The sequence below is a fragment of the Schistocerca cancellata genome, chromosome 1, assembly GCF_023864275.1.
Source record: "Schistocerca cancellata isolate TAMUIC-IGC-003103 chromosome 1, iqSchCanc2.1, whole genome shotgun sequence".
Taxonomy (NCBI): domain Eukaryota; kingdom Metazoa; phylum Arthropoda; class Insecta; order Orthoptera; family Acrididae; genus Schistocerca; species Schistocerca cancellata.
In genome coordinates, this window is record NC_064626.1 from 1,125,647,780 (window position 1) to 1,125,674,445 (window position 26,666).

Genomic DNA, 26,666 nt, shown 5'->3' on the forward strand with positions numbered 1-26,666 from the left:
CCTTTCACCGGCCAAATGCCACACTGCGCCGCTGGTAGCGAGAACCGTGTCAATGTCTGAAGCCTCGACTCAAGCTGCGACTGCGGTGGGAAAGCGTGAAACCGTCGACACACGGTAGGCTTCGCCTCCCATTAGCGGGGCGATCCGCCGCGGCTCCTTGCTTGCTGCGTTTACTCAAGCAGCGAGGAGTGTTTTAGTGGATAGACTAGCGTCTCACCGCTACTCCTCCGCTAGCACTCTGATTCACGATTAGTTTCGGAAGAGCAGGTAGAGTATTTCCATGCCATTTATGGACATAAGAAGGGCAATTCGGAGTGCAAGGGGAAGTAAGATGTTCGAAATTATGGAAAATGATCATAAAGTACACAGAGATATGAGTAATCGTCAGTATCTACAAATATCAAATGGAAAAACTAATGTGGCAAATAAGGAGAGACAAGTTCGTATAAAAAAAGGAAAAAGTTACACATGCCGTCCCCCATCGTTACTAATTTGTATTTCGAAAAATTTTGCTTTTCCGCTTAGTACAACACTTCCCTTAAGCTAAAACCACTGTCCGACGTTTCATTGACAGTGAAGGTAATAAATATCGACAGTATGAATAGGAGAAAAGCACAACAGAGATAAAGAGTATCTGACATAGTCAGTCTCGGACTAGTAAGTTCCTCGTGATCTTTTTTTTTCTTTTTTCCAATTCAGTTCTATTAATTAAAACAGAACACAAAGTCTTTTCTTAAAGATTAATTTTTATTCTTGTTGTACAGCTTTTTGGAAAGATCAAGTCGAATTAATTCAACACAAAAATATTTGTTCTCAAAGCAGCAGAGTTGCGTTTCTTAAGTGCAACAACTTCGACTGCATCTCACGTCATTATTCTCTTTGGATTAAAATTTATATCGTTCATTCTACGAGTACTTCCTTTCAGCTTCGCCCCGAACTTCTGTAGTGTCATAAAATGCAGGCTTCCATTGCCTGTATTTACACTGTTCGTGATTTGTGTTTTATCGGCATTAAGCCATGGTCCAAACCACGTTTCTGTGTCTAACTATTCGTCGTCCAAATCAAACACCCTGGTTGTACCCGTAGAAGAGATAGAATTAATGTGTTATGAAATCCGGCCGGTGTGGCCGAGTGGTTCTAGGCGCTTCAGTCTGGAACCGCGCGACCGTTACGGTCGCAGGCTAGAATCCTGCCTCGGGCATGGATGTGGTGATGTCCTTAGGTTGGTTAGGTTTAAGTAGTTCTATGTTTTAGGGGCTAATGACCTCAGATGCTAAGTCGTATAGTGCTCAGATCCATTTGAACCATTTGTTATGGAAATATTACGAAAACCTTCCACAAAATTTTATGAACTACATATCCCAACTGCTTTTTCTGTGATGCATACCTGTCATGTCTACTTCAACTTTCTAGGCGGACAACTATTCAACTCCCATCGTCACTCTTCGAGAATGATGCCATGCACCCCTCCTCTCGCCCTTCTTGTCGTATGAAGCTGTCTGATTGGCTTTTTCATTTTTACGACAAAATACTGAGCTGTAAATTGGAGTGTAGCACAACTAGCTTAGAAGCTCTCCACTAGCCTATTTATAAGCAAGTGGCGAGGCTTAAGTGGCTTAAGAAGGAGTTCAAAAATGCGTCTGGTGAGTAAAATACTGGGCTGTTATTGAGAGAGCAAAATAAGAGTGTTGGCTTGGATGCTCTTTGATTGACATGTTTCGAAAAAGGTGCGTGCCTTAGGAAAGGGGAAGGAGGGGAGAACAAGACAAGGGTGTGAACTGGGAGAGAGGAGGGAAGGGGCACACGTTAGGAGGGGGGAGATGCAGGATGTCGTTATGCTTTTGTCCCTGCCCCTGCATGTAGTCAACCCTAAGTTCAAAAATCAAACACTAACATGCGCTACTGTAGTGCTGTATTGTTTTAATTAGTTGAACAACGTGCATGAGCTACCCGTAAAGTAGTCTCCTTTTCATATAGCGTAGGAGGTAGTGGGTGTACAGTGTCTTCGTTCCACTGACACACATAGCAGTTCAGTGTTAGGGCTGCGACCGCGATACATGCAGAGTGCATCCCGCTCGCCTAAATTATCATTGCAATTGAATACCCCGCTAAATGTGAAACACGTTTTCTAATACGATTTAATGAGGTAAATTCGAGATCATATGGAGTGTCAGAGACAGTCGTTCTTCCCGTGCATCGTGCTCGATTTGTATAGGAAAGTGGAGAAATGATAACTACCGCCAAAAGTACCCTCTGACACATTCCGTGAAGAGGCCTATGGAAGATAGATGTCTAACAGCAGCGTCACACTTTCTGCGGATGCAGAGGAACATTTACAAGTCACATGCGGTGTTACGTTCTACGACACAAATAGGATCAACGATGTATACCACGTGATACTATTTGTTGCAATATTATTTCGGGAACGTCTGCCTCTATTTAAAAGTACTAACATAACTTTAAATGGAAAAGCATGCATCTAGATAAAAACATTTACCCAAATAACGGCTGTGTGCATCTCCACTGATTACGTAAAACTGAAGACTTTGTTTGCTTGTTAACATCTTTTGTCAAAGACCTTTCTTTCTTTTTTTCTTTTTTCCCCTTTAAGCAAAGTCCACCATCAATATATCTACAATAACCTACTTCTTTAGCAATCACTAATCAAGCACACGCTGATCTAGTTTCGTAAACATCAACCCCGTACGATCTGCGCGTGAGGTGTACCTGACAATTAAAGCTGGAGTGCTTTGCGGTCGGAGATAACGTTGACGAACGAGAACCGTGCGACGTATCAGATCGTTTCTGAGCGTTCACGAAGCACAAGGGAACCGTGTCAGTGGGCTGCAGGTCGGAGGCCCGTGACCCGTATGACAAGCGCTTCAGAGAAGAGCAGACGACGCTCTCATTACAGTGTGCACAAGTGGGAGGAGATTTTAAGTAGTGATGTGTCAGGATAGATGACGTAGCAAGAAGACGAATTGTGTTTGCCTGTTTATAAACGTGGAGAACACTACGGTGACTTGAGAAGGTTGTGACATTTTTTAACGCCAAGCCTTCTGCGTTGTGCAACAGTCTGGAGGCTGTAAACTCCCCCTAATTTTCTATAGTTCATTTAATCTGAAAGCCGTCTGATGTTCAGAAGGGAAACAACATGTGGACACGCGGAAAAGGATCGTGTGCCTACTGCTTGCCACGCGCCTACAGTTAACTGCCGCACAAAACACTAATAACTAATAATGACAAGGATCCTCTGTAATAAAATATGATTTACGTTGACCGAATATATTAACCTTCAAACAATGGAACGCGCCTAATTAGGTCATTCTCATTTACACTGATACAATTCGCAATTCAAAATCCCATTTACTCCAGGAAATGACATTTTATTATGTTTGGTTCGGTACGAATCTCAATGCAAATATAGTAATCAAAAGCAAACCTCCTCGTTCTGGCCCAGAGGGGATAATCGGGACCGACCGACCGCCGTGTCATCCTGAGCGAATGCCGTTATTTGGATGTGGTATGAAGCGGTGGTATCGGCTGTCTAGACGTCGGAGGCGCTACTTCTAACGTAGGGTTGCAATATTAAATTTACAAAATTACGTAACTTTGCTTGGCGAAGGAATTTGCTGAGTTGAGAGCTGGGAGTGAACAGAATAAAACACTTAGTAAACATTTAAACATAATTGCAAGTTGCAACTTTCAACAAATTTTTGTTACCTTTAACTCCTTGGTAAATCTTGTTGCATGTTGCAAACTTCAAATTACAACGAATGTATAGTTCTACTTTTGCCGCATCGACTCAGTTTGTTTCTAGCGTCAGATCATACCGACTGGCTATGTAACTGTCGCAAAGTTTTATTTAGTATACGGGTCTCTTCGTATAAAGAAGATGCTGAAGATGAGATGGGTAGACCACGTCACTAATGAGGAGGTACTGAATAGAATTGAGAAGAAGAGTAATTTTTGCACAACTTAACTAGAAGAAGGGTTCGGGTTGGTATTGGGTTGTTTGGGGGAGGGGACCAGCTATTGAGATCATCGGTCTCATCGGATTAGGAAGGACGGGGAAGGAAGTCGGCCGTGTCCTTTCAAAGGAACCATCCCGGCATTTGGCTGGAGCGATTTAGGGAAATCACGGAAAACCTAAATCAGGATGGCCGGACGCGGGATTGAACCGTCGTCCTCCCGAATCTTTGTAAAAATTACATTTAGGAATGCCGTTTTCAGTACTCACCATCTCTGAGATTATCAGTCAAGGTTAAGAATCCAACATGCGCTGGTTGACAACAGCCCACAAAAAGTTTACTGACTTGAATTTGTACTTCAAGAAATAATTTAGTGATACGAATGCAGTTCTAAAAATATCGAACCATTCATACTTCGGCACCGAACACTGAACACGGGGCTGTAATACCAAACAGTACGATAATAAACCGAATATTTGGCAACCCAGCAATCAATTATCTCCTCAAATGGTTCAAATGGCTCTGAGCACTATGCGACTTAACTCCTGAGGTCATCAGTCGCCTAGAACTTAGAACTAATTAAACCTAACTAACCTTAGGACATCACACACATCCATGCCCGAGGCAGGATTCGAACCTGCGACCGTAGCGGTCGCCCGGTTCCAGACTGTAGCGCCCAGAACCGCACGGCCACTTCGGCCGGCAATTATCTCCTCAACTGAGGCTGAGTGCACCCCGTTCCACTCCTCCTACCAAGGAAAATTTCTGGCAGTATCTGGAGGCGTAGCCAGGTCCTCCAAATGGTAGTACACTGTGCTCATCAGAGCTACGGAGTAGGACAAATATAGTAAGATCGTCTACAAATTATTCCAAGTGTTGGTGACTACGCAACAAATGAGTATTCACACGAATCGCTTAAGTTGTTGTCTCGTTCCCTAAATTTACATCTGCTCAACACCAATGATTCTCCTATTCACACCTTGCAATTAAGAATTATGTATCAAATAATCATCATCATCTCCTACGTCAGAGGTTGGGCCTTTTAGTCCTTTCCGAATCCTTCAAAACAGGTGAAACCATCTCTTCATTGGTCTTCCTAAAGATATTTTGCCTCTTGGTTTACATTTATTATTTTAGTGTTTGTTGCATCTTGCATACTGTTTATGTATTCTTTGTATTTTATCTGATGTTATTTTATTGTGTGAGTTATGTTTTCCATGTTGATTCCAGCCCGAATGTCATCATTTCTGTTTCTGTCCATTAGAGGGCATATCTAAGGAAGTTACTTTTACATGCTTCTACTCTCTTCTCATGTCTCTTCTTATGGGTTCGGTTTTCGCCCCATGGAGTGATGTGGGTGTAACCGTAACATTATAGAAATTCACAAATCTCTGTGGAGTCGAATAGACAACCCTTAGATTTGTGCGATTTATCGTATACCCAATATTTATCGGAATTCTTTTAGTACCCATGTGGATGACCTCGCACTTTCTTTGTTTAGTGCCAATTGCCACTTTTTGCACAATACAGAAATTCTCTATAGATCATTTTGTGATTGGAATTGAGCGTCTGATGATTTTACGAGACGGTAAATTACAGCGTCATCTGCAAACAATCTAAGGGGGCTGCTCAGATTATCACCTAGATCATTTATGTAAATCAGGAACAGCAGAGGACCTATGACACTACCTTGCGGAACGCCAGATATCAGTTCTGTTCTACTCGATGATTTACCGTCTACCACTACGAACTGTGACCTCTATGAAAGGAAATCACGAATACTGTCACACAACTGAAACGGTACTCCATATGCACGCAATAGTCACTTGTGAGGAACAGTATCAAAAGCCTTCTGAAAATCTAGGAATATGGAATGGATCTGAAATCCCTTGTCGACAGCACTCATTACTTCATGGGAATAAAGAGCTAGCCGGAAAAGTCATGGTGACGGTCTTCTGGAATTGTGATGGCGCACATTCTCACGAATGTGATGCCAAGAGGGTCAACCATCAATTCAGAGGCATACGCGAAGACTCTGAATAAACTCAAGAACCATTTCCGACGTGTTCGATCGGACAAGACTCAAGCAAAAATCTTACTCCAACACGATAATGCACGCTCACACACAAGTCTGAGAACCCGGGAACACATCGCCAAATTGGTTGAGAGACCATTGCCTAATCCACCCGACAATCCAGACCCGGCATCCATCTCTTTGGGCCGCTTAAAGATTCTCTACGGGGAACACACTTTTTAAGATAACGAGAGAAAAAATGGTTCAAATGGCTCTGAGCACTATGGGACTCAACATCTGAGGTCATCAGTCCCCTAGAACTTAGAACCACTTAAACCTAACTAACCTAAGGACATCACACACATCCATGCCCGAGGCAAGATACGAACCTGCGACCGTAGCGGTCGTGCGGTTCCAGACTGTAGCACCTAGAACCGATCGACCACTGCGGCCGGCGATGACGAGAAAGTCAGTCATGCAGCGAAAGATAGCTACGCCTACAGGACAAGAGTTTTTACCAGCAGGGGATACATGCTCTTCCACAACGTTGCCGTACGGCCATATAACGTGATGGAGACTACGTGGAAAAATAGGACATGGATAAGACGTGTTGTATTTTGAAACTTCCTGGCAGATTAAAACTGTGTGCCGGACCGAGACTCGAACGCGGGACCTTTGCCTTTGGCGGGCAAGTGCTCTACTATCAGTTGTATTTTGTCACCAAATTCTGACTCTTAACAATAAATATGTTCTGAGAAAAAACATGTGGGGTATTACTTATTGAACGACCCTCGTACCACAGATGCAATGCATGCGCTGGAGAATGTTTCCCATAACATAATACTCCCATAAGCCTGCGTCCATGGCGCGCTGCACGTTTCGAGCCGCCTTCTCCTCGACGACAGAGTTTGTGGAGTCGACCACGGAGCTAGTGTAGCAAAAGCGTGATTCACCTGACGAGCCGATACGTTTCCATTGATCGACGGTCGAATGCATATGGACCCGTACCCAGTGCAATCGGTGTCCGCCTCCGGTAACTGAGTGGTCAGCGCGACAGAAAGTCTGTCAATCCTAAGGGCCCGGGTTCGATTCCCGACTGTGTCGGAGATTTTCTCTGCTCAGGGACTCGGTGTTGTATTGTCCTCAACATCATCATTTCATCCCCATCGACGCGCAAGTCGTCAATGAGGCGTCAAATCGAAAGACTTGCCCACGGCGAACGGTCTCCCCCGACGGGAGGCCCTAGTCACACGACATTTTTTTTTTTTTACTGCAGTCGATGATGTCGTTGGGTCAACATGTGAGCACATAAGGGTGGTCTGCTGCGGAGCCCCGTATTCAACAGTGTACGATGAACGGTGTGCTCCGAAACACTTGTGTGTTCATCAGCACTGTGAAGAGTCGTGGAAGTCCAACCATTTAGCGCCTAGTGGTGGTTTCACTGTTCTTCTACCTCATTCCGTAGAGGCTCACAGGAGTAGTAAGTGAACATTCGACCAACTGCGTCCTTTTCGATATACTCATTTAAAGACTCTGACTAATAATAATCTGCCCTTTGTCAAAGTCACTTATCTCAATGGATTTCACCATTTGAAGCTCATATCTTCGCTAGAGTGATCCCCCCGTCCGTGTCTGCTTCGCTTACGTACTTTCGTTACTGCGTCACGTGCCCACAACGCCATCAGACGTCATCTAGCGTCGCGGTGGGCAGTGGTCATAATGTTTTGGCTTATCTGTTATATCCTAGCCAGTAATGCCAACCGAGCCCGCTGCCAAAAGGTTGGCAGCATCAAAGTCCGGACGCCGTCCGCATAAGCAGCGCCAGTGATACAGGAAATCGCCGCAAGTCTGCGCGCGCCACCGCTGGCTTCTGGCTTCTTAAGCGCTGGAGTCGCGAGCGCTAGGACAGTTCTGTATTCGCCGCTCAGTTGTATACTCGCCACCGATTTGTGTCCTTGCTAGTCAGTTGTGTGTTCATCGCAGCAGAGTTGTTGTTTGTCGTCAGCCGACGCTGACCTAGCCGCTCCGACTCGAACTAGACAGATTTCTGTAGACACGGAGTTCACTACTGTGTTTCTGTATCTTCGTTAATAAAGATAAGTCCCGACTTTTATTTAATCAGAGTGTTTGGGTTTTCATCTTTCTGTTCACTGTTCCAGCGGACCGGTCGGCCCGCTATTAAAAGTGTGGCGGTGACTTCGTAAGCCGTTTGTACAGCGAAGTGTTTGTCGCTACGAACGCCGCCAAAAAATTATCAGTGTACATATTCTAGTCTTTATCAACGCCTTATCATTTTCCCTCAACAGGCAACGGCAATTATGCAGTAGCATATGTTCCAAGAACATATTCCGTCTTCTAGTGAGAAAGAGTCGTATCCCAAGGGTGCCTAGGAGACGCCAAGGGGTTGGTTCAGCTGCCTAAATCAGAAAGCGTTTTCTTCCTCGGCTCACAGTCATCCCTTTTTAAACGGTATGTCAGAGTTGTGTCTTAACCGTAGCTGTTGAGTGAAAGTGACTTTAATGAACGCGCATCGTGTGGTGTCATGTTCATGTTATATGACGACGTATGGTGCTCGTACATCGACTACTCCTCAGCGGTAGCACCAAGGGGACCGTCGAGCTCTATATCTCTATCCGGTGAACCGATCACATTCAACACATGCTAAACTCCGTTTTCAAATCTTCCTTTACAAAGGATAATTCAGATGAATTGCCCCAATTTAATTTTCGCGCTACTGTAAAGATGAGTGAACTAGAACGTCTTGTCATTGAGAAATATCTGAAATCGTTAAAACTGAACAAAGCCCCAGAGCCTGGTGGAATCTAACGTATCAGATTCTATACCGAATTTGCAGATGCATTAGCCCCACTTTAGACTGTAATATATAGCAGATCTCCCGAACAAAAAAGCGTGCCCAGAAAGCACAGGTCACGCCTATCTACAAAATTACAGTCCAATAGCCTTGGCATCCAGTTATTGTACAACCTTAGGTTATATTCTGATCTGAAATGTAATAACCATCTCGATCAACATCATCTTCTTGTCAACCAACATAGATTCCGAAAACAACGATCGCGTGAAACCCAACTACCGCTTTTCACACATGACTTGGATCAAGGCAGTTATGTGGATGTACCATTTACTGACTTCCCAAAAGCATATGACTCAGTATCAAATCTATGCTTATTATCGATAGTACGACCACATGGGGTATCAACAAGCCAATTATGTGACGGTGTTGAAGATTTCTTGGTACGGAAGAGATGGAGAGTCATCGACAGATGTAGAATTAAACTCATGCGTGCTTGGGGAGGGGGGGGGGTCTTGGGACCATTGCTGTTCATTTTGTATATTAATGACCTTACAGGCAACATCAATAGTAACCCCAGACTTTGAAACGCCCTCTTTGGAAAATCATAAATTACTGTGCTGGTAAACCTCTTACGTTATTTGATTTTCAAACAGCTGAGCAAAACTGAACGTGCTCAAACATTTCTCACTTTACTTATTCTGATCATCACTAAACTGACACACAGTATTTTTTTTTTTTAGCGCAATGCAATCTGACTTTCAATAATCCCTACAAAAGAATGACCCTGACTAACAATAACCAATACCATTCATGAATCACTTACCTCACAAAAATCTTCGTTACTCGAGCTACTGCATTACAGCGAGCGCCAATACTGCCAGCTAAATAAAAGATTCTAACTACGGAAGGCACTAACTACTGATAGTCATAGTCAGAAAATGAAAGATTTTGATGGAGAACAAACAATGTATTTACCTTAATAGTGTTCCAAAGTCATCATATATATATATATATATATATATATATATATATATATATGATGACTTTGGAACACTATTAAGGTAAATACATTGTTTGTTCTCCATCAAAATCTTTCATTTTCTGACTATGACTATCAGTAGTTAGTGCCTTCCGTCCTTCTGGCGGACACACGTCCAGATCGTCCTCTCTCAAAATTCTGCCATCTCTCTCCCCACATCCACCACTTCTGGCGGCTCACTTCCAACTGCGCAACGCTACGCGCTGTTCACATCGAATTGCCCAACACTACAATAGCAAATATTCCAACAATGCAAACCAGCCACAGACTGCACACAGCACAGTCAGTGATTTTCATACAGAGCGCTACGTGGCGTTACCAACATAAAAACCTAAACAGCCTACTTACAACTTTCTGCAGATGATGCTGTTATCTGCCGTACTGTATGAAAAAAACGGTACAAAGATTCAGTTAGATCTCAAAGTGGTGCAAGGTTTGGCAACTTGCTTTAAATGCTTAGAAATGTAAAATTTTTGCAGTTCACAAGACGTAAAATATGGTATCCTATGAGTACAATATAACTGAGTTGGAATCGCTCAGCACGTACAAGTACCTGGGTGTAACAGATTGTAGGTATATGAAATGGAACGATCACACAGGCTCAGTCGTAGGTAAAGAAAGTAGCAACTTCGGTTCATTGGTAGAATACTAGGGAATAACAACCATTCTGCAACTGAGATTACTTACAAAGAACTAAAATATAGCTCAGTGCGTGGGACACATACCAAAAAGAACTAACTGGGATACTGAAATGATACAAAGATGGACAGCACGAATGGTCACATGTTTGTTCGACACGTGGGCAGGGCCAGGGAAATGCTTAAAAAGCTGAACTGGCCGATGCCTGAAGACAGACATCGTGAAACCTACTTATAAAGTTTCTAGAATCAACTTTAAGTGTGAATGTAGGTATATATTACTCATCCTACGTATGGCTGCCAGAGGGATTCGAAGACAAGATAAATGGAATGAAGCCGTAATAAATGGTGCATTGGGTACCGTCTGCCATGTACTTCACAATGATTTTGAGAGTCTGGCTGCAGATGTAGAACATTGTCACATGCTTTCACCCCAAAAGATACCGCAGGGAGATACGGAACGCACTCCAGGACAATGGTGGAAAGTACGGCAATTACTACCCTTGCCACCCAAAAACTGACGGTAAAAATTTCTACCTCCATTAGGATTCTAACTGGCCACCTCAGAGCCGAGCCTCACTGTGCAAGCGTGTGGTGTTGACATCGGCTGCATAGGCTGATAATAGTTTATGAAAACTTTCTTTGCTCGGCTATTGTTTTTACTGCTTCTCCATTTCGTAATTTCCCCGTCCGCTTTATTTTTAACATTCTCAGATAGCAGCACGGCTGGAATGATTCCACTTTCTTCTTCCCCCATTTGTAGCCATATCTCGCTCCCATACATTGCTGTGTTCCATACACTTTTATGAACTCTTTCCTCACTTCCTCGCCAGTATCTGACGCCAGTATAGTGCTTTTACTGAAAGAAAAATCTGTCTCCACCTTCTGATATCTTCCTTACTTAGGCCGTGCTGTGTAATCTTGCTTCCCAGATGGGTGAATTCCTTCACTACGTATCGCTCCGAAATGTAATGTTAACCAAGTCGTTATTCTCCTTTCTCCTTCATTTCCTTACATTCACCTTTTCTTTTCGTATCTTTATGACGGCGTAGGCGATGAGAATTGTGTTTCTCGCTCTGGGACGACGTCCGTATTTGTGATTTCCTATAGCTGGAGGCACTGCTTTTCCTGTTTCTCGCCGTAGGGCGAAGTTTGTACACAAACACCCTAGGCTGCTATTTCAGTATATTGAACTTTTATTTTTCAAATAATAAAATAATTTTACACTAAATTAATCACAAATTATATGATATCTCATTAGTTCAGAAAGCTCTGTCGTTGAAGGGCCATACAAAATTGTATTTAGGTCTGTTCGTAGCGCCTGGGCGCTACTTAATACATCATACGCTATTGTATTGCTGGTAGCATAATTGGGACAGTCTAATGTGAGTCATCGGAGGCCCAAGCTGTCGTGCACTTGTTAAGCCATATTCTGTGCAAAGTATGCTGTCCATTCCTTTCAATAAATGAAAATCTTCCTTAAGGAAGGACGTTGATGAAAAGCACACACTATTTCCAAAATGCACCAAATCCACAGTTTTAGAGATACAGCAATGAAATTTTGTACCACGCTTTACATGAAAGTAACGCATATACATATAAAATCCTTTGATTATATATATATATATATATATATATATATATATATATATATATATATATATACTCCTGGAAATGGAAACAAGAACACATTGACACCGGTGTGTCAGACCCACCATACTTGCTCCGGACACTGCGAGAGGGCTGTATAAGCAATGATCACACGCATGGCACAGCGGACACACCAGGAACCGCGGTGTTGGCCGTCGAATGGCGCTAGCTGCGCAGCATTTGTGCACCGCACCGTCAGTGTCAGCCAGTTTGCCGTGGCATACGGAGCTCCATCGCAGTCTTTAACACTGGTAGCATGCCGCGACAGCGTGGACGTGAACCGTATGTGCAGTTGACGGACTTTGAGCGAGGGCGTATAGTGGGCATGCGGGAGGCCGGGTGGACGTACCGCCGAATTGCTCAACACGTGGGGCGTGAGGTCTCCACAGTACATCAGTGTTGTCGCCAGTGGTCGGCGGAAGGTGCACGTGCCCGTCGACCTGGGACCGGACCGCAGCGACGCACGGATGCACGCCAAGACCGTAGGATCCTACGCAGTGCCGTAGGGGACCGCACCGCCACTTCCCAGCAAATTAGGGACACTATTGCTCCTGGGGTATCGGCGAGGACCATTCGCAACCGTCTCCATGAAGCTGGGCTACGGTCCCGCACACCGTTAGGCCGTCTTCCGCTCACGCCCCAACATCGGGCAGCCCGCCTCCAGTGGTGTCGCGACAGGCGTGAATGGAGGGACGAATGGAGACGTGTCGTCTTCAGCGATGAGAGTCGCTTCTGCCTTGGTGCCAATGATGGTCGTATGCGTGTTTGGCGCCGTGCAGGTGAGCGCCACAATCAGGACTGCATACGACCGAGGCACACAGGGCCAACACCCGGCATCATGGTGTGGGGAGCGATCTCCTACACTGGCCGTACACCACTGGTGATTGTCGAGGGGACACTGAATAGTGCACGGTACATCCAAACCGTCATCGAACCCATCGTTCTACCATTCCTAGACCGGCAAGGGAACTTGCTGTTCCAACAGGACAATGCACGTCCGCATGTATCCCGTGCCACCCAACGTGCTCTAGAAGGTGTAAGTCAACTACCCTGGCCAGCAAGATCTCCGGATCTGTCCCCCATTGAGCATGTTTGGGACTGGATGAAGCGTCGTCTCACGCGGTCTGCACGTCCAGCACGAACGCTGGTCCAACTGAGGCGCCAGGTGGAAATGGCATGGCAAGCCGTTCCACAGGACTACATCCAGCATCTCTACAATCGTCTCCATGGGAGAATAGCAGCCTGCATTGCTGCGAAAGGTGGATATACACTGTACTAGTGCCGACATTGTGCATGCTCTGTTGCCTGTGTCTATGTGCCTGTGGTTCTGTCAGTGTGATCATGTGATGTATCTGACCCCAGGAATGTGTCAATAAAGTTTCCCCTTCCTGGGACAATGAATTCACGGTGTTCTTATTTCAATTTCCAGGAGTGTATATATATATACATATATATATATATATATATATATATATATATATATATATATATATATATACACAACTTTTTTTAATGAAATTTGAAGTTTTATTTTCAAAGAATAATGTACGTCCCTTTTTCTTAGAAAATATTCAAGAGATTTCTACAAAACTTTTTCTGTTTCATCTCTTTATATGTTGTAAGCTTCTCTGATGAGGTTTTTGGAATAGGTCAAATAGGACAATTTTCATGATTTTTACTTATAATTCCACAAGTACAATTTTAAATTCATGCAAAATTCCAAGAACTTTGCCCCATATCTCAGCTTGCAATCAGAATTTCAAAATTTTCTCTTGAGACAACTTTATTAGGTTTACAGAAATATCTGTTCAAAATTTCATAATTCTAGTATTCATAGAAACTGAGGAAAAGGTAGATAAACTTCAAAAAACAAACTTTCCTGGAAACGCAATTTAAAGTTCAACCTTTTTTCCTTATGTCACTTCCTCAGAAGTCACCACATTTGTACTCTGGGTCGTCTTTCCCTTCGAGGCTTCTCTTCTGGTTTCTTGTTGTCTATCTTCTTTCCTTTACCAGGTCTTCAAGTGACTTTTCAGCTGCAGAAACGCGCTGTATATCTATTTTTCTCAGGATGTCTTGAGTAAAATTAACTATCTTGAAGCCCATTCTTTCTAATATCTTCATCCTCTCGACTTTCCCATCATTAAATACAAAAACTGCATCATAAGTTGCAATTCTGACAACTGTAGCAGATGCAAATGTGTTTTTAGGGCATCGTTTCCAGATGAGTTAATTTAGAGACTCATTTGGATTTTGGGTTCTGCCATGAACACACTTTTTGAGAAGTGCAGGATCGGCCAAAGATGATCTATAAAACCAAATAGTATTTATCACGGCCTTCTAGGTGTATCCCGCACACGTTTGATTGAAAGTAATACAAAGAATCGTTGTTCACTGAACTGGTATTGAAGTGCTGCTTCAAAACGTGACCGTGGCAGGGAGGCTGCGTCACACTTTTAAATAATTTTCAGCCACTTCGGATGCGATTCAGACATTGAAACTTTGGGAACTTATTTTCCATGAGCTGTACTAAAAAATATAAAATAATTCGAAAATTGACATTTTTGTTCAATTTCATCAACGTCTCTCCTTAAGGTGCATTTGCACGGGCTGTAAAATTGCAAACTGACGACGGTATAGCCCTGCATATTGCTCTGCAACACTGTCGCCACTAGGATTATAGCCACATGTGTGGCAACACTAACAGCGACTGCCGGTCGTAAATTTCCTCGCTACATATCCGAGCCAGGAGTGTTTATACGAACCACACAACGGGTACGAAATGGGCCAACGTGAGTTATAGAGTGAAATGAGTGCGGCTCTGCTGCATTTGCGTTCAACAAGGAAAAAATTTGGCAGGAAAAGCAGAAATTACACATCATGGATAGGATACGGTCTTTTTTAAGCAACCGAAGTACTTCCGAAACTTTAACTCGTGAACTAAAGCTAGATCTAGTTCTTTTTCCAAAATGCTGAAATAGTATTTTGACTATATCGTTAAAAAGAAATTGGTTCGACAACTAGTGAGATTAATACCAATATGAAAGACAGTTTAAGAATTACAATCTGATTGGCGATCACCCTTCAGTTTTTGGCTAGTGGTAATTTATACAGAAAATCCATGTACCTCTTTAAAATGCCCTTCTCATTAACATGGCTCCTGGTACATGGTGTTTTCGACGCGTTGGTGGAAGGCCTCGACGAATTTACTGAAATCAGTTGAAATAATGCTCAAATATTTATGTTAATATTTTGTTGAGGTTTCACCTGTGTCGTGAGAGATGGCTACAGCATATCTTAAATGACGACATCAGCAGCGAGAAAGTCCTTTCCTAGATTTCCATCTTTTTATGTGTTGTTTTCTGAGTTCCGTAGCAGTCATTGTAGAGATATATATCACACTTGTTGAATTCATAGTTGTCTCGTTTGGTCCGCAGCTTGTGGTCTTGCGGTAGCGTTCTGACTTCCCGTGCACGGGGTCCCGGGTTCGATTCCAGGCGGGGTCAGGTATTTTCTCTGCCTCGAGATGACTGGGTGTTGTGTGTTCTTCATCATTATTGACTCGCAAGTCGCCGAAGTGGTGTCAACTAAAAAGGAATTGCAATACGGCGGCCAAACTTCCTCGCATGGGGCCTCCCGGCCAACAATGCCATACGATCATTTCATTTCCACGTTCTTGTAGCCAACAAACAAATCGTGTGCCTGCACATTCGTGGGCAAATGCTGCAACAAACAAAATAAAACTGTTGCACGTAACGTGACACTGCAGCGCTGTCGGTGTGAAAAAGAGGAAGCAATGCTGGTTGTGAGAGTGAGAGAGAATCAAATATACACAGATAATAATAGACAGAGATATAGCCTGGGAGTGCGAAATATTCTCCATCCTTGGTGAACAACCCCGACAACACCGTGGCAACAACGTGCAACCGTCTGCAACATCAGCAATATTGCCCGAGCATATCACAAAACTGCCACAAGGCAGTGTTGTTGACGACAACACTACATAAATTGGGGCAAAAGGTTGGCCATGTAAACTCATCTTTACATCTGTGCAAAAGAGCTGTATCACCTGTTGGTGTCAACATCGGTTTTGTCACCCTTGCATTTTTATTCCTCTCCTGAAACTTGGTTTTAGTTCTTTCTCTGTCTCTTCGACGTACACGTTGAATAGCAATGGTTCGAATGGCTCTGAGCACTATGGGACTTAACAGCTATGGTCATCAGTCCCCTAGAACTTAGAACTACTTAAACCTAATTAACCTAAGGACATCTCACAACACCCAGTCATCACGAGGCAGAGAAAATCCCTGACCCCGCCGGGAATCGAAGCCGGGAACCCGGGCGTGGGAAGCGAGAACGCTACCGCACGACCACGAGCTGCGGACTGAATAGCAATGGTGATAAGCTTCGATCCTGCCTTGCAACATTTTCAACACGGAGTCTGGCTTTAGGAGAGGTGAAGTCACCTTAAATAAACGGTATTCAGCATAATTCTTTGTTTTCCACGTCAGTTACTGACGTTAGAATAGAATCCTTGTTATTAAATTATTCATTTAACTTTTATTTTGTATTTCTATGTATTCTATTAACGCGCAGTTCTAGCCGATGGATAGACTGACTGCAAGATCTCGGCTACAAGCGAATTAGCTGTGGAGCATGAAAGCAGACGTGCGTGGCTCGACCCTATGGCTACATCGAGCTGTTCTTTTTAAACAGAACCGTGCATAGCCCTAGTACCTAAAGTATGAGTAACTGCAGGTAAAGGCGCATCTGGTATGCTCTATGGGATGCTGTTCGGGAGAGCAACTACACTAGCAGTGACTGCTAGGTTCAGTCGCAGTTGCAATATATAAAAAAGAACAGCTCGATGTAGTCATAGGGTCGAGCTAGGCATGTCTGCTTTCATGCCCTGCAGCTAACTCACTGCAGACAATAATCGTAGCTGTGACCCTACAGTCAAATAGTCTGTGCATTGCCTAGAAATGAGAATTAATAAAATACAGGGAAATACATAAATTAAATGCTAGGTGAATAATTTAACAACAGTGATTCCTTCTAACATCTGTAATTGCTGTAGACAACAACGAACTATTTTGAATAATATTTATTCTAGGAAGGAAGTGGTCGTACGACATTCATTTTAAAAAACCGACAGAAAATACTCTTACCGAATGCAGTAAAGTTACATTGAGAGTGTTATGAGAATGGCCGGTAAATCCCCAAACTAATTAGTCAACAAATATACACGAAAATTAAGTCATTTCGTGATCGTAATACACGAAATATTTATCAGCTCAAAACAGTAACTCATAAGCTACCTGTTCACAATTCAATAATACAAACGGAAAAAAATAGTCCTATCCTGGAGCACAGTGAAACCTCAAGGAATATAAGTCACTTTAGAAGTTAAAGTATGGTAGCGGCCACTCACAGCCCAGAATCAATCACCTACATGATCGAATACCACTTGTTATTACAGGAAAGTCTGTCTCCTTCAAGAAAAATATGCAAAAGAGTCCGCAGTCGCTCCCTTGAGGTCTTCACTAGAAATGGCCCCGTCACCACATGACTCCCATAACGTTCCACACTGTCTGCTATTCCAATGGCTGAAGGCGGTCCCCACCAAATATACATCGTTCTTAAGCTCTGCAGACATGATATGACTTAATGTAACCACTTCCTGGACTAAATTAATATAGCACAATAGTATTTAAATAAATAAATGTTATAAACATTTAGTCACACTTGGATCATTCACAGTAAATGTAATTAAAGATTTGTCCATAAATAAATAAGCCAGTATTCTTTCACAAGAGTGCTCATGATAAATAACAACAGATAGTCTTTAACATAGTTTAAACAATTATCTAGGCCTGCATGGCAGAAGCGTCTTTTGGCACTCTTTTAGAAAGATGGTGTCAACAAGCACACGCGAACTTCTTAAATTGCCATGATTTTTAATAGCACTTGCAGTCAACTTTTAAATGGCATTACCGACAAAATTTTAAAACGTCCATTAAATATAACAAAATGGAAATGTTCATGCTGCATTCATCAGCTGTACACTGATAAGCCAAAACATTATGCTGCCTGGTGAAGTTGCAGGCACATGATGCGATAGCAAAAGTATCAAAGCGAAACAGACATGGTCAGGGGATCACCCTAACGAAGATATAGGCTTCAAATGGCGAAATCCATTGCTAGTCGAGGTGAACGGCGGCTCAAACGTGCAGCGCTCCAAGTATGCAGGCTGATGGGAGCTTTATTATGCTATGGGAGACATTCTCCTGCGCTTGCAGAGGACCTGTGGTGGTAGTCGAAGACTCGCTGACAGCTGCAAACCAACTGCATCCATTCACGCTTGACGTCTTCCCCGACTGGCTGACATCGAAATAAGTGTCCAAGGAATAGAAAAGCAACTGGAATCACTCAACAGAGGAAAGTCCACTGGACCTGACGGGATACCAATTCGATTCTACACAGAGTACGCGAAAGAACTTGCCCCCCTTCTAACAGCCGTGTACCGCAAGTCTCTAGAGGAACGGAAGGTTCCAAATGATTGGAAAAGAGCACAGGTAGTCCCAGTCTTCAAGAAGGGTCGTCGAGCAGATGCGCAAAACTATATACCTATATCTCTGACGTCGATCTGTTGTAGAATTTTAGAACATGTTTTTTGCTCGAATATCATGTCGTTTTTGGAAACTCAGAATCTACTATGTAGGAATCAACATGGATTCCGGAAACAGCGATCGTGTGAGACCCAACTCGCTTTATTTGTTCATGAGACCCAGAAAATATTAGATACAGGCTCCCAGGTAGATGCTATTTTTCTTGACTTCCGGAAGGCGTTCGATACAGTTCCGCACTGTCGCCTGATAAACAAAGTAAGAGCCTACGGAATATCAGACCAGCTGTGTGGCTGGATTGAAGAGTTTTTAGCAAACAGAACGCAGCATGTTGTTATCAACGGAGAGACGTCTACAGACGTTAAAGTAACCTCTGGTGTGCCACAGGGGAGTGTTATGGGACCATTGCTTTTCACAATATATATAAATGACCTAGTAGATAGTGTCGGAAGTTCCATGCGGCTTTTCGCGGATGATGCTGTAGTATACAGAGAAGTTGCAGCATTAGAAAATTGTAGCGAAATGTAGGAAGATCTGCAGCGGATAGGCACTTGGTGCAGGGAGTGGCAACTGACCCTTAACATAGACAAATGTAATGTATTGCGAATACATAGAAAGAAGGATCCTTTATTGTATGATTATATGATAGCGGAACAAACACTGGTAGCAGTTACTTCTGTAAAATATCTGGGAGTATGCGTGTGGAACGATTTGAAGTGGAATGATCATATAAAATTAATTGTTGGTAAGGCGGGTACCAGGTTGAGATTCATTGGGAGAGTCCTTAGAAAATGTAGTCCATCAACAAAGGAGGTGGCTTACAAAACACTCGTTCGACCTATACTTGAGTATTGCTCATCAGTGTGGGATCCGTACCAGATCGGGTTGACGGAGGAGATAGAGAAGATTCAAAGAAGAGCGGCGCGTTTCGTCACAGGGTTATTTGGTAACCGTGATAGCGTTACGGAGATGTTTAACAAACTCAAGTGGCGGACTCTGCAAGAGAGGCGCTCTGCTTCGCGGTGTAGCTTGCTCGCCAGGTTTCGAGAGGGTGCGTTTCTGGATGAGGTATCGAATATATTGCTTCCTCCTACTTATACCTCCCGAGGAGATCACGAATATAAAATTAGAGAGATTAGAGCGCGCACAGAGGCTTTCAGACAGTCGTTCTTCCCGCGAACCATACGCGACTGGAACAGGAAAGGGAGGTAATGACAGTGGCACGTAAAGTGCCCTCCGCCACACACCGTTGGGTGGCTTGCGGAGTATAAATGTAGATGTAGATGTAGATGTAGACGGCGATGTCATCTTTCAGCAGTATAATTGTCTGTGTCTCGGAGCCAGAATCGTGCTACAGTGGTCTGAGAAGCATTGTAGAGAACTCATATTGATATCTCGGCGACCAAATTGTCCTAATGTAATTCCTATGGAACCCATCTGGGTCGTTTACGGGTTCCATCAACGCGTATGCAATATAAGCGCCCAATTATTTACGCGAATTACTTGATCTGCGCGTAGACATCTAATGCCACATACATCCACAAAATTACCAACAAACCGTCTAGTCCCTGATACGCAGAATCAATGCTGTATTTCATTCCAAAGATGAATAAACAAGCTACTTAGCAGGTGGTTGTAATACTTTGGCTCATCGGTGTATAATTATGGACAATGTGATGCTCTGACAAACATTTGCGTAGTAAAAAGATGTAAAAGACATCATAAGTCAATAAATTAAATAGATACAGATGAGTAGCTTTCTGGAATGATAGCTATCGTGCAGTTCTATAATCTGAGATATGCTTTGCTAAATCGCATGAAGCGTTTAAAAGTTGTTATTTCAGAGATTCATTCTGGAAATGTTTACTCACTGTAAAATATTAGCTTCCGTAGTTTTAAAGGTATTGAATGTATTGTTGTGTCATTGGATGCAACTTATTTTTCTGATATCGCAGATGTGTTCATATTTGCTTTAGTATTTGACTGTGAATTATTATAGGTTATCAAAGAAGCCATCTTTTAGCTTGTGTGACACTCTGCCATTTCTTGTCTGTCCTCTTAAGCAACCGTCCATCGTGAAAATTCACCATACTGTGAGTCCTTTGCTAAGACCGTTGCACTTGGACCACATGCAGTGACCGCAGTGACCCGCCTGGCCGCCCTGGGGCCGCACAGTTTTACAAACACGTTCACCTCATCTTATATGAATTGTAGGTGGACGATTAGCACACCTACTTATGCGTAACGTTACAAGCAGTCCTGACAGTGCGCTTGATAATGGAAACAAAACTAAACAAAAAAATACTCTTGCTCTGAGCACTAAGGGACTTAACATCTATGGCCATCAGTCCCCTAGAACTTAGAACTACTTAAACCTAACTAACCTAAGGACATCACACAACACCCAGAACAAAAAAAGGAAGACGCGTTCATAGGATTTGCCGAACTGGAAAAAAGTGTTCGACAGTGAAAAACGGTGTAAGATATTCGACAGTCCGAATAGGAATAAGCTATAGGAAAAGACGAGCGATATACAATATACACAATAACCAAGATGCAACAATAAGATTGGAAGTCTAAGAACAAAGTGCTCGATTTAAAAAAAGGGTAAGATAGGGATGCTGATTTCACCCCTGCTGTTCACTCTGTGCATCGAAGAAACAATGTCGATATTGAAAGAAAGGTTCGAGAGGGAGGTTAAAATTCTTGGTGATAACTTTCGCTGTTGACGTTACTATCCTTAGTGAAGGTGAAGAGGAACTACAAAATCTGTTGAGTGGAAGTCTTATGTGTACAGCAGGCTAGGGTGGCCGAGCGGTTCTAGACGCTACAGTCTGGAACCGCGCGACCGCTACGGTCGCAGGTTCGAATCCTACCTCGGGCATGGATGTGTGTGATGTCCTTAGGTTAGTTAGGTTCAAGTAGTTCTAAGTTCTAGGGGACTGATGACCTTAGAAGGTAGTTCCCATATGCTCAGAGCCATTTGAACCATTTTTTTATGTGTACAGAATACTGATTGAAAGTATACAGAAAAAAGATGAAAGTAGCAGAAATGAGAATAGTGAGAAAATAAACCTCAAAACTGGCGATCACGATGCAGACGAAGTTAAGGAACTGTTCTAGCTTGGAAGAAAAGCAACCCATGACGGACACAGCAAACGGGACTTAAGAATCCTTACAAGCACTGGCGAAAAAGGCATTATTGGCCAAGAGACATCTACTACTATCAAATATAAATTCAAGATATTTCTGAAATTTTACATTTGGAACACTGCGTTGTACGATAGGAAAACGGGAAGAGAAGAGAGTCGAAGTGTTTGAGGTGTGCTGCTACAGAAGAATGTTGAAAATTAGGTGGACTGATAAGGTAAGGAATGAGGATGTTCTCCTAGGAATCGGTGAAGAAAGGAGAGTATGGGTAACATTGACAAGAAGCAAGCTCAAGAGGATAGGACATCAGGGACTAACTGCTATGGTACTAGAGGGAGCTATAGAGGGTAAGTATGTCAAGGAGGATAGAGACTGGAATACATCCAACAAATGAATGAGCAGGTCAGGTGCAAGTGCTTTTCTGAAATGAAGAGTTCTGCACAGGAGAGGGATTCGTATTGGGCCACATCAAACAAGTCAGAAGACTGAAAAACGAATATGTCTTTCCTAATCTTTCACATTTGCTACTCCCATTTCGGTTTTGTAAATTTTGTGCGCTGCTCCTGTGGTTTTCTGCTTCAGCCCGAATCTTCTAATAATTGAGAGCATTTTATTCCAACTTACATTCCGAAAAGCATTCGCTATGTCCACAAAAGCTACGACGGTATAGCAACTTGATTATTCACATCTACTTTCCAGGTGCTGCGTCAGAATTGCTGGTCTGGTACCTTTCCCCTTCCTGGAACAATATTGTCAACCTTCTTTTTATTTCTTTTTCGTTTACATTTCTGATGCACGAAATGCCGAATCAGTTCTAAGATATTTTTTCAGATTTATCCGAACATACCTTTTTGATAGTGTGATGGCGAGGCTTTTCCGTAAATCTGATGGTAAGGCAGCCGTTTCGTGCATTAGCTGCTAGCGAATCTTCCAGATTGTGTGGACGTGGTCCATGAAAATGTTTCATTCCTGATGTTTCGTTCACAGCTTCTGGATCTGTTGAGTCTTGTCGGCTGTCGTGTTGGATGTCGGAGAGCGGCATAAATACTGTGAAGAAAGGGGATGGTAGTTCACTAGTGATCAATAGAGACAATCAATGTCAGAGATAAATATTATCTTCCGATTCTGTAGAGCAACTGTCCTTGTAACACTGAGTTCCACAGGTTCTTCTTTCCTGTCAAAATTATCTCCACGTTAGTATATTTCTATGGCTTCTCTGTGGGTAATAATCATTGTAGATAAAATTTTGCTTTCGGGGAACTTCACTTCCTGGTTTCCTGACTGAAGAACGTGCTCTGCTACAGCTCACCTTTCTACTTTTCCTAGTCGCCAGAGACTTCCCGCGCTCTTTCAGCTCGTGTATTCATGCTCCTATTAGTAGATCCAAAGTAGATTTTACCACAAATACACGGAATCCATTCAAAGTGTATGTGTATATGTATGTAAGTTCCCCATCTCCCTAAACTACTGCATCGATTTCAACCAAACTTGGTTCACATTTCGCTTGCTGTCTGAAAGAAGCCCTATGGCGGTAAGAGCCAGCTATCTCTGTCAAAGGAGTGGAGGTAGGGGTGGAAAATAAACGTAGCTCACGACGGGTAAACAGCAAACAGCCAGAATTTCAGAACGACTGCACTTAGTGACTTGTAACCAAGATTACACATAATTTCAAGCCACTACAAGAGCTTTCCTCCCTGACATCCACACAAAATGATGAAAGGAAAAAAGTTTTTGGAATACTACATTTATCTGTTCATGTAGTAAAACTGGAGCATTAGGCATGGCGTTCTAATTTGTATTTTAAACATAGCTGCGCAACAGCAACGGTTCCACGTAATAAAACTAAAAACAGCCGACCAGTTGCAATGGATAAAGAAATCTTTACCTAGGTTTCAACATATTTAAATCTGTCTTCTTCAGAAGGCGGCAATTTTACATTAATAATTCTAATTTGTAATCTTTTTATTACTAATTCTGTTCACAACACATTTCGCGAACACTATTCACATATATTGCTGGATGTATCTGCCATATTTTTTTTTTTTATTGAGTTGCATGAAAACGAAACTTCAGGGTGAAATTAGCTAGAGATACAGGTGAAATACGTGTACGAATATGTGTGAAATAAGCTAAATATGTGTGAAATACATGTAACATGTGTGTTCGTGGGCAAAGCCGTTGGTAAAAAGTTGCTTAAACTAAACTTGGTTCGCATTGTTCTGTCTGGAAAGAACTACGGTGGGGAAAGAACTAGCAACCTCCAACAGCGGTATGGGTAACAATAAGGGAAAGAAGGGGGACGAGGAAATGGACAGCCAGAGGGGAGATAGGAGGAAATGGATAGAGTGGGTGAAGGGGAAATGGACAGAGCGGAAGGAGCAGATGGGAAAAGATGGGGGAAAGCAGATCGACAGGGAGAATGGGAGGGACAGGGGGACAGAGAGACGGGAAGAAGCAAATGGACAGAGAAAACGTCAGGAGGCGGTGAACAGGAAGTGGGCGCTGGAAGATGTGGACAAGAAGAGGGGAAGGAGGAGATGGAAAAGAGCGAGAGAGGAGGGGATGGATGGAGGAAGGGAAAAGAAGGAGGAAGGGGTAAAAGAATATTGAAACGCGTACATCATCGGACAAGGCTAGGCACTTAGCTAGTTTTATACACACTGAAAGCCAATAGACAAAGGCATTTATCCTTTATATATCTTGGAGTTTGATATTATTTCTTTTTCAGGCTAAAAGACGGTCTGATGTTACGTTTCTGCAAAAACTTCCCGGTCTTATCAGTTGCTTTGTTTAACAATAAGGAGATAAATTGGGTGTTCTTTCATCGTTATGATTTATCCTTGTCCTTCGTCCTGATCTTACTTGGTCGTAGAACTCTACAGCTTCCTGAATAGCCAGAGAAGAGACAGTGAATTAATGGCTACAAGAACACAAAAGTCTTTGCCGACTAGCGAAAGTAGAAAAATTAGCTATACCAGGGCATGCTCTTCGGTCAAGCAATCATGAAGTGAAGTTCTCCGAAACCAAAATGTTATCTACGATGACGAAGTGCTATGCACACCTATATACAGAAGCCATAGGAATATATAAACATGGGGATAATACTAACAGCAAGGAAGAAACCATTAAACTTAACAACATATGCTCAGTAACGCTACAGATAAATTTTATCTTCGACAGATGAAAGTTATATTTTATGTCTGATAATGATTATGTCTGCTGATCACGCGTAAACTTCTGCCGCACCTCGTTTTTCACAGTAGTTATGTCGCTCTCTGTCGCCCAACACATCGATGGGCAAGACAGAGAAACCAGGAGCACAGCTGAAGTTGTACAACGCAACGCTGTGCGAAAGGTCAGCAACGAAAAAGTTCATGGAACAGGTCATACTACCCGGAGGTTAAGGCAGCAACGAAGACAACCAACAATGAAAACCCTTCTTTATACGACATTTCGAGGTTTCTTGACAGTTACCAAATACCCTTCTAGTTCTCCAAAGTACTTCAGTAACTTCTAAGGTATATCATCTACTTCTGTTAATCTCCTTCAGATCAGATCATTTGTTTTTGATGTCATTACTGAATCAGCAAACTTCTTCATCGTCAACTTCCTCCTCCTCGTCTATTACACTTTGGGAATGACCATATCCACTGCACAGACCTTCCGTGCACCCCTGTAAACTGTCTGCTCTCTCTTTTTCATTTAATAGAAATTTCCCATCTGTACGTCGTAGATTAATACTTTTACATTTTATTTCTCCGCTGCTACGTTTAATCGTTTTGTACGCTGTATCGACTATTTCTCACAATCACGTTTTTCTGTTGTGATTTATACTATTTGCACTCCCTGTTGATTTCATTCATAAGCTTCTCACCTCATATTTTCTTTTTCCATCGACAAGCTCGCTCGACTTTCGTTATACCAACGAAATCTCTACCAGTTCGAATTTATTACTTGCTTTATTACATTTGCCTCCCGCTGAATTACTCTCGACATTATCACTTAAGTACCTGGTGACTTCTTCAGAGTACTTTCATTTCATTTCACTTTGTCTTAAATTTTCAATATCCAATTTCATCGTACGCTCCATTATCCCTTTGCATTTTAAGCGTTTGTTGATCAAGACAAGGCGTGCTTTGCAGCTCAGAATTTGATTTCTAAACTTTCAACCATTTCCATATCATCAAGACAAATTCCTTTTAAATAAGAAACTGTGGCAATTTACTAAACTTCGGAAGCAATGTTGTTATTTATGTATCCACCTCGTAACCTAACTGCAAAAGGTGTTAAAAGGCGCACTCGACAAGCGTAAAGCAATTAGGACATCAGAACAGTGGGAAATGAAGCTATTTAGCAGCCGGAGTTGTAGTTTGTACGATGGCAGTAGCTGATTTATTGGAGCGTCAACACGGGCAGCCTTTTGTAATTTGCCGGGCGTGACAAGGCGGTAGTTAACATGGTGGACTGGCCCGTCCCAATTTGTCGAGCTCAGTAGTTAATTGCCTTCCTGACGGCGGCAGACACTCATAAAGAAAAGTCTTGTCTCGGGACGAACAAAAATTGACTACCTGCAGGCTTGTTTGTGTTGTGTTGTGAACAAAGCAAATCCGGTAAATGCGATTCACATAGTCAAGAACATTATCAGATGGTTGATTCTGTGACTGTGTGTGAAATCTAAGGAATGGTGCGGCTTATTAAGACGAGGAACTTGGAATCTATGAAGCCTGCCCCCAACTTGCAGGGAGGAACAGTTTCTCTCAACAACT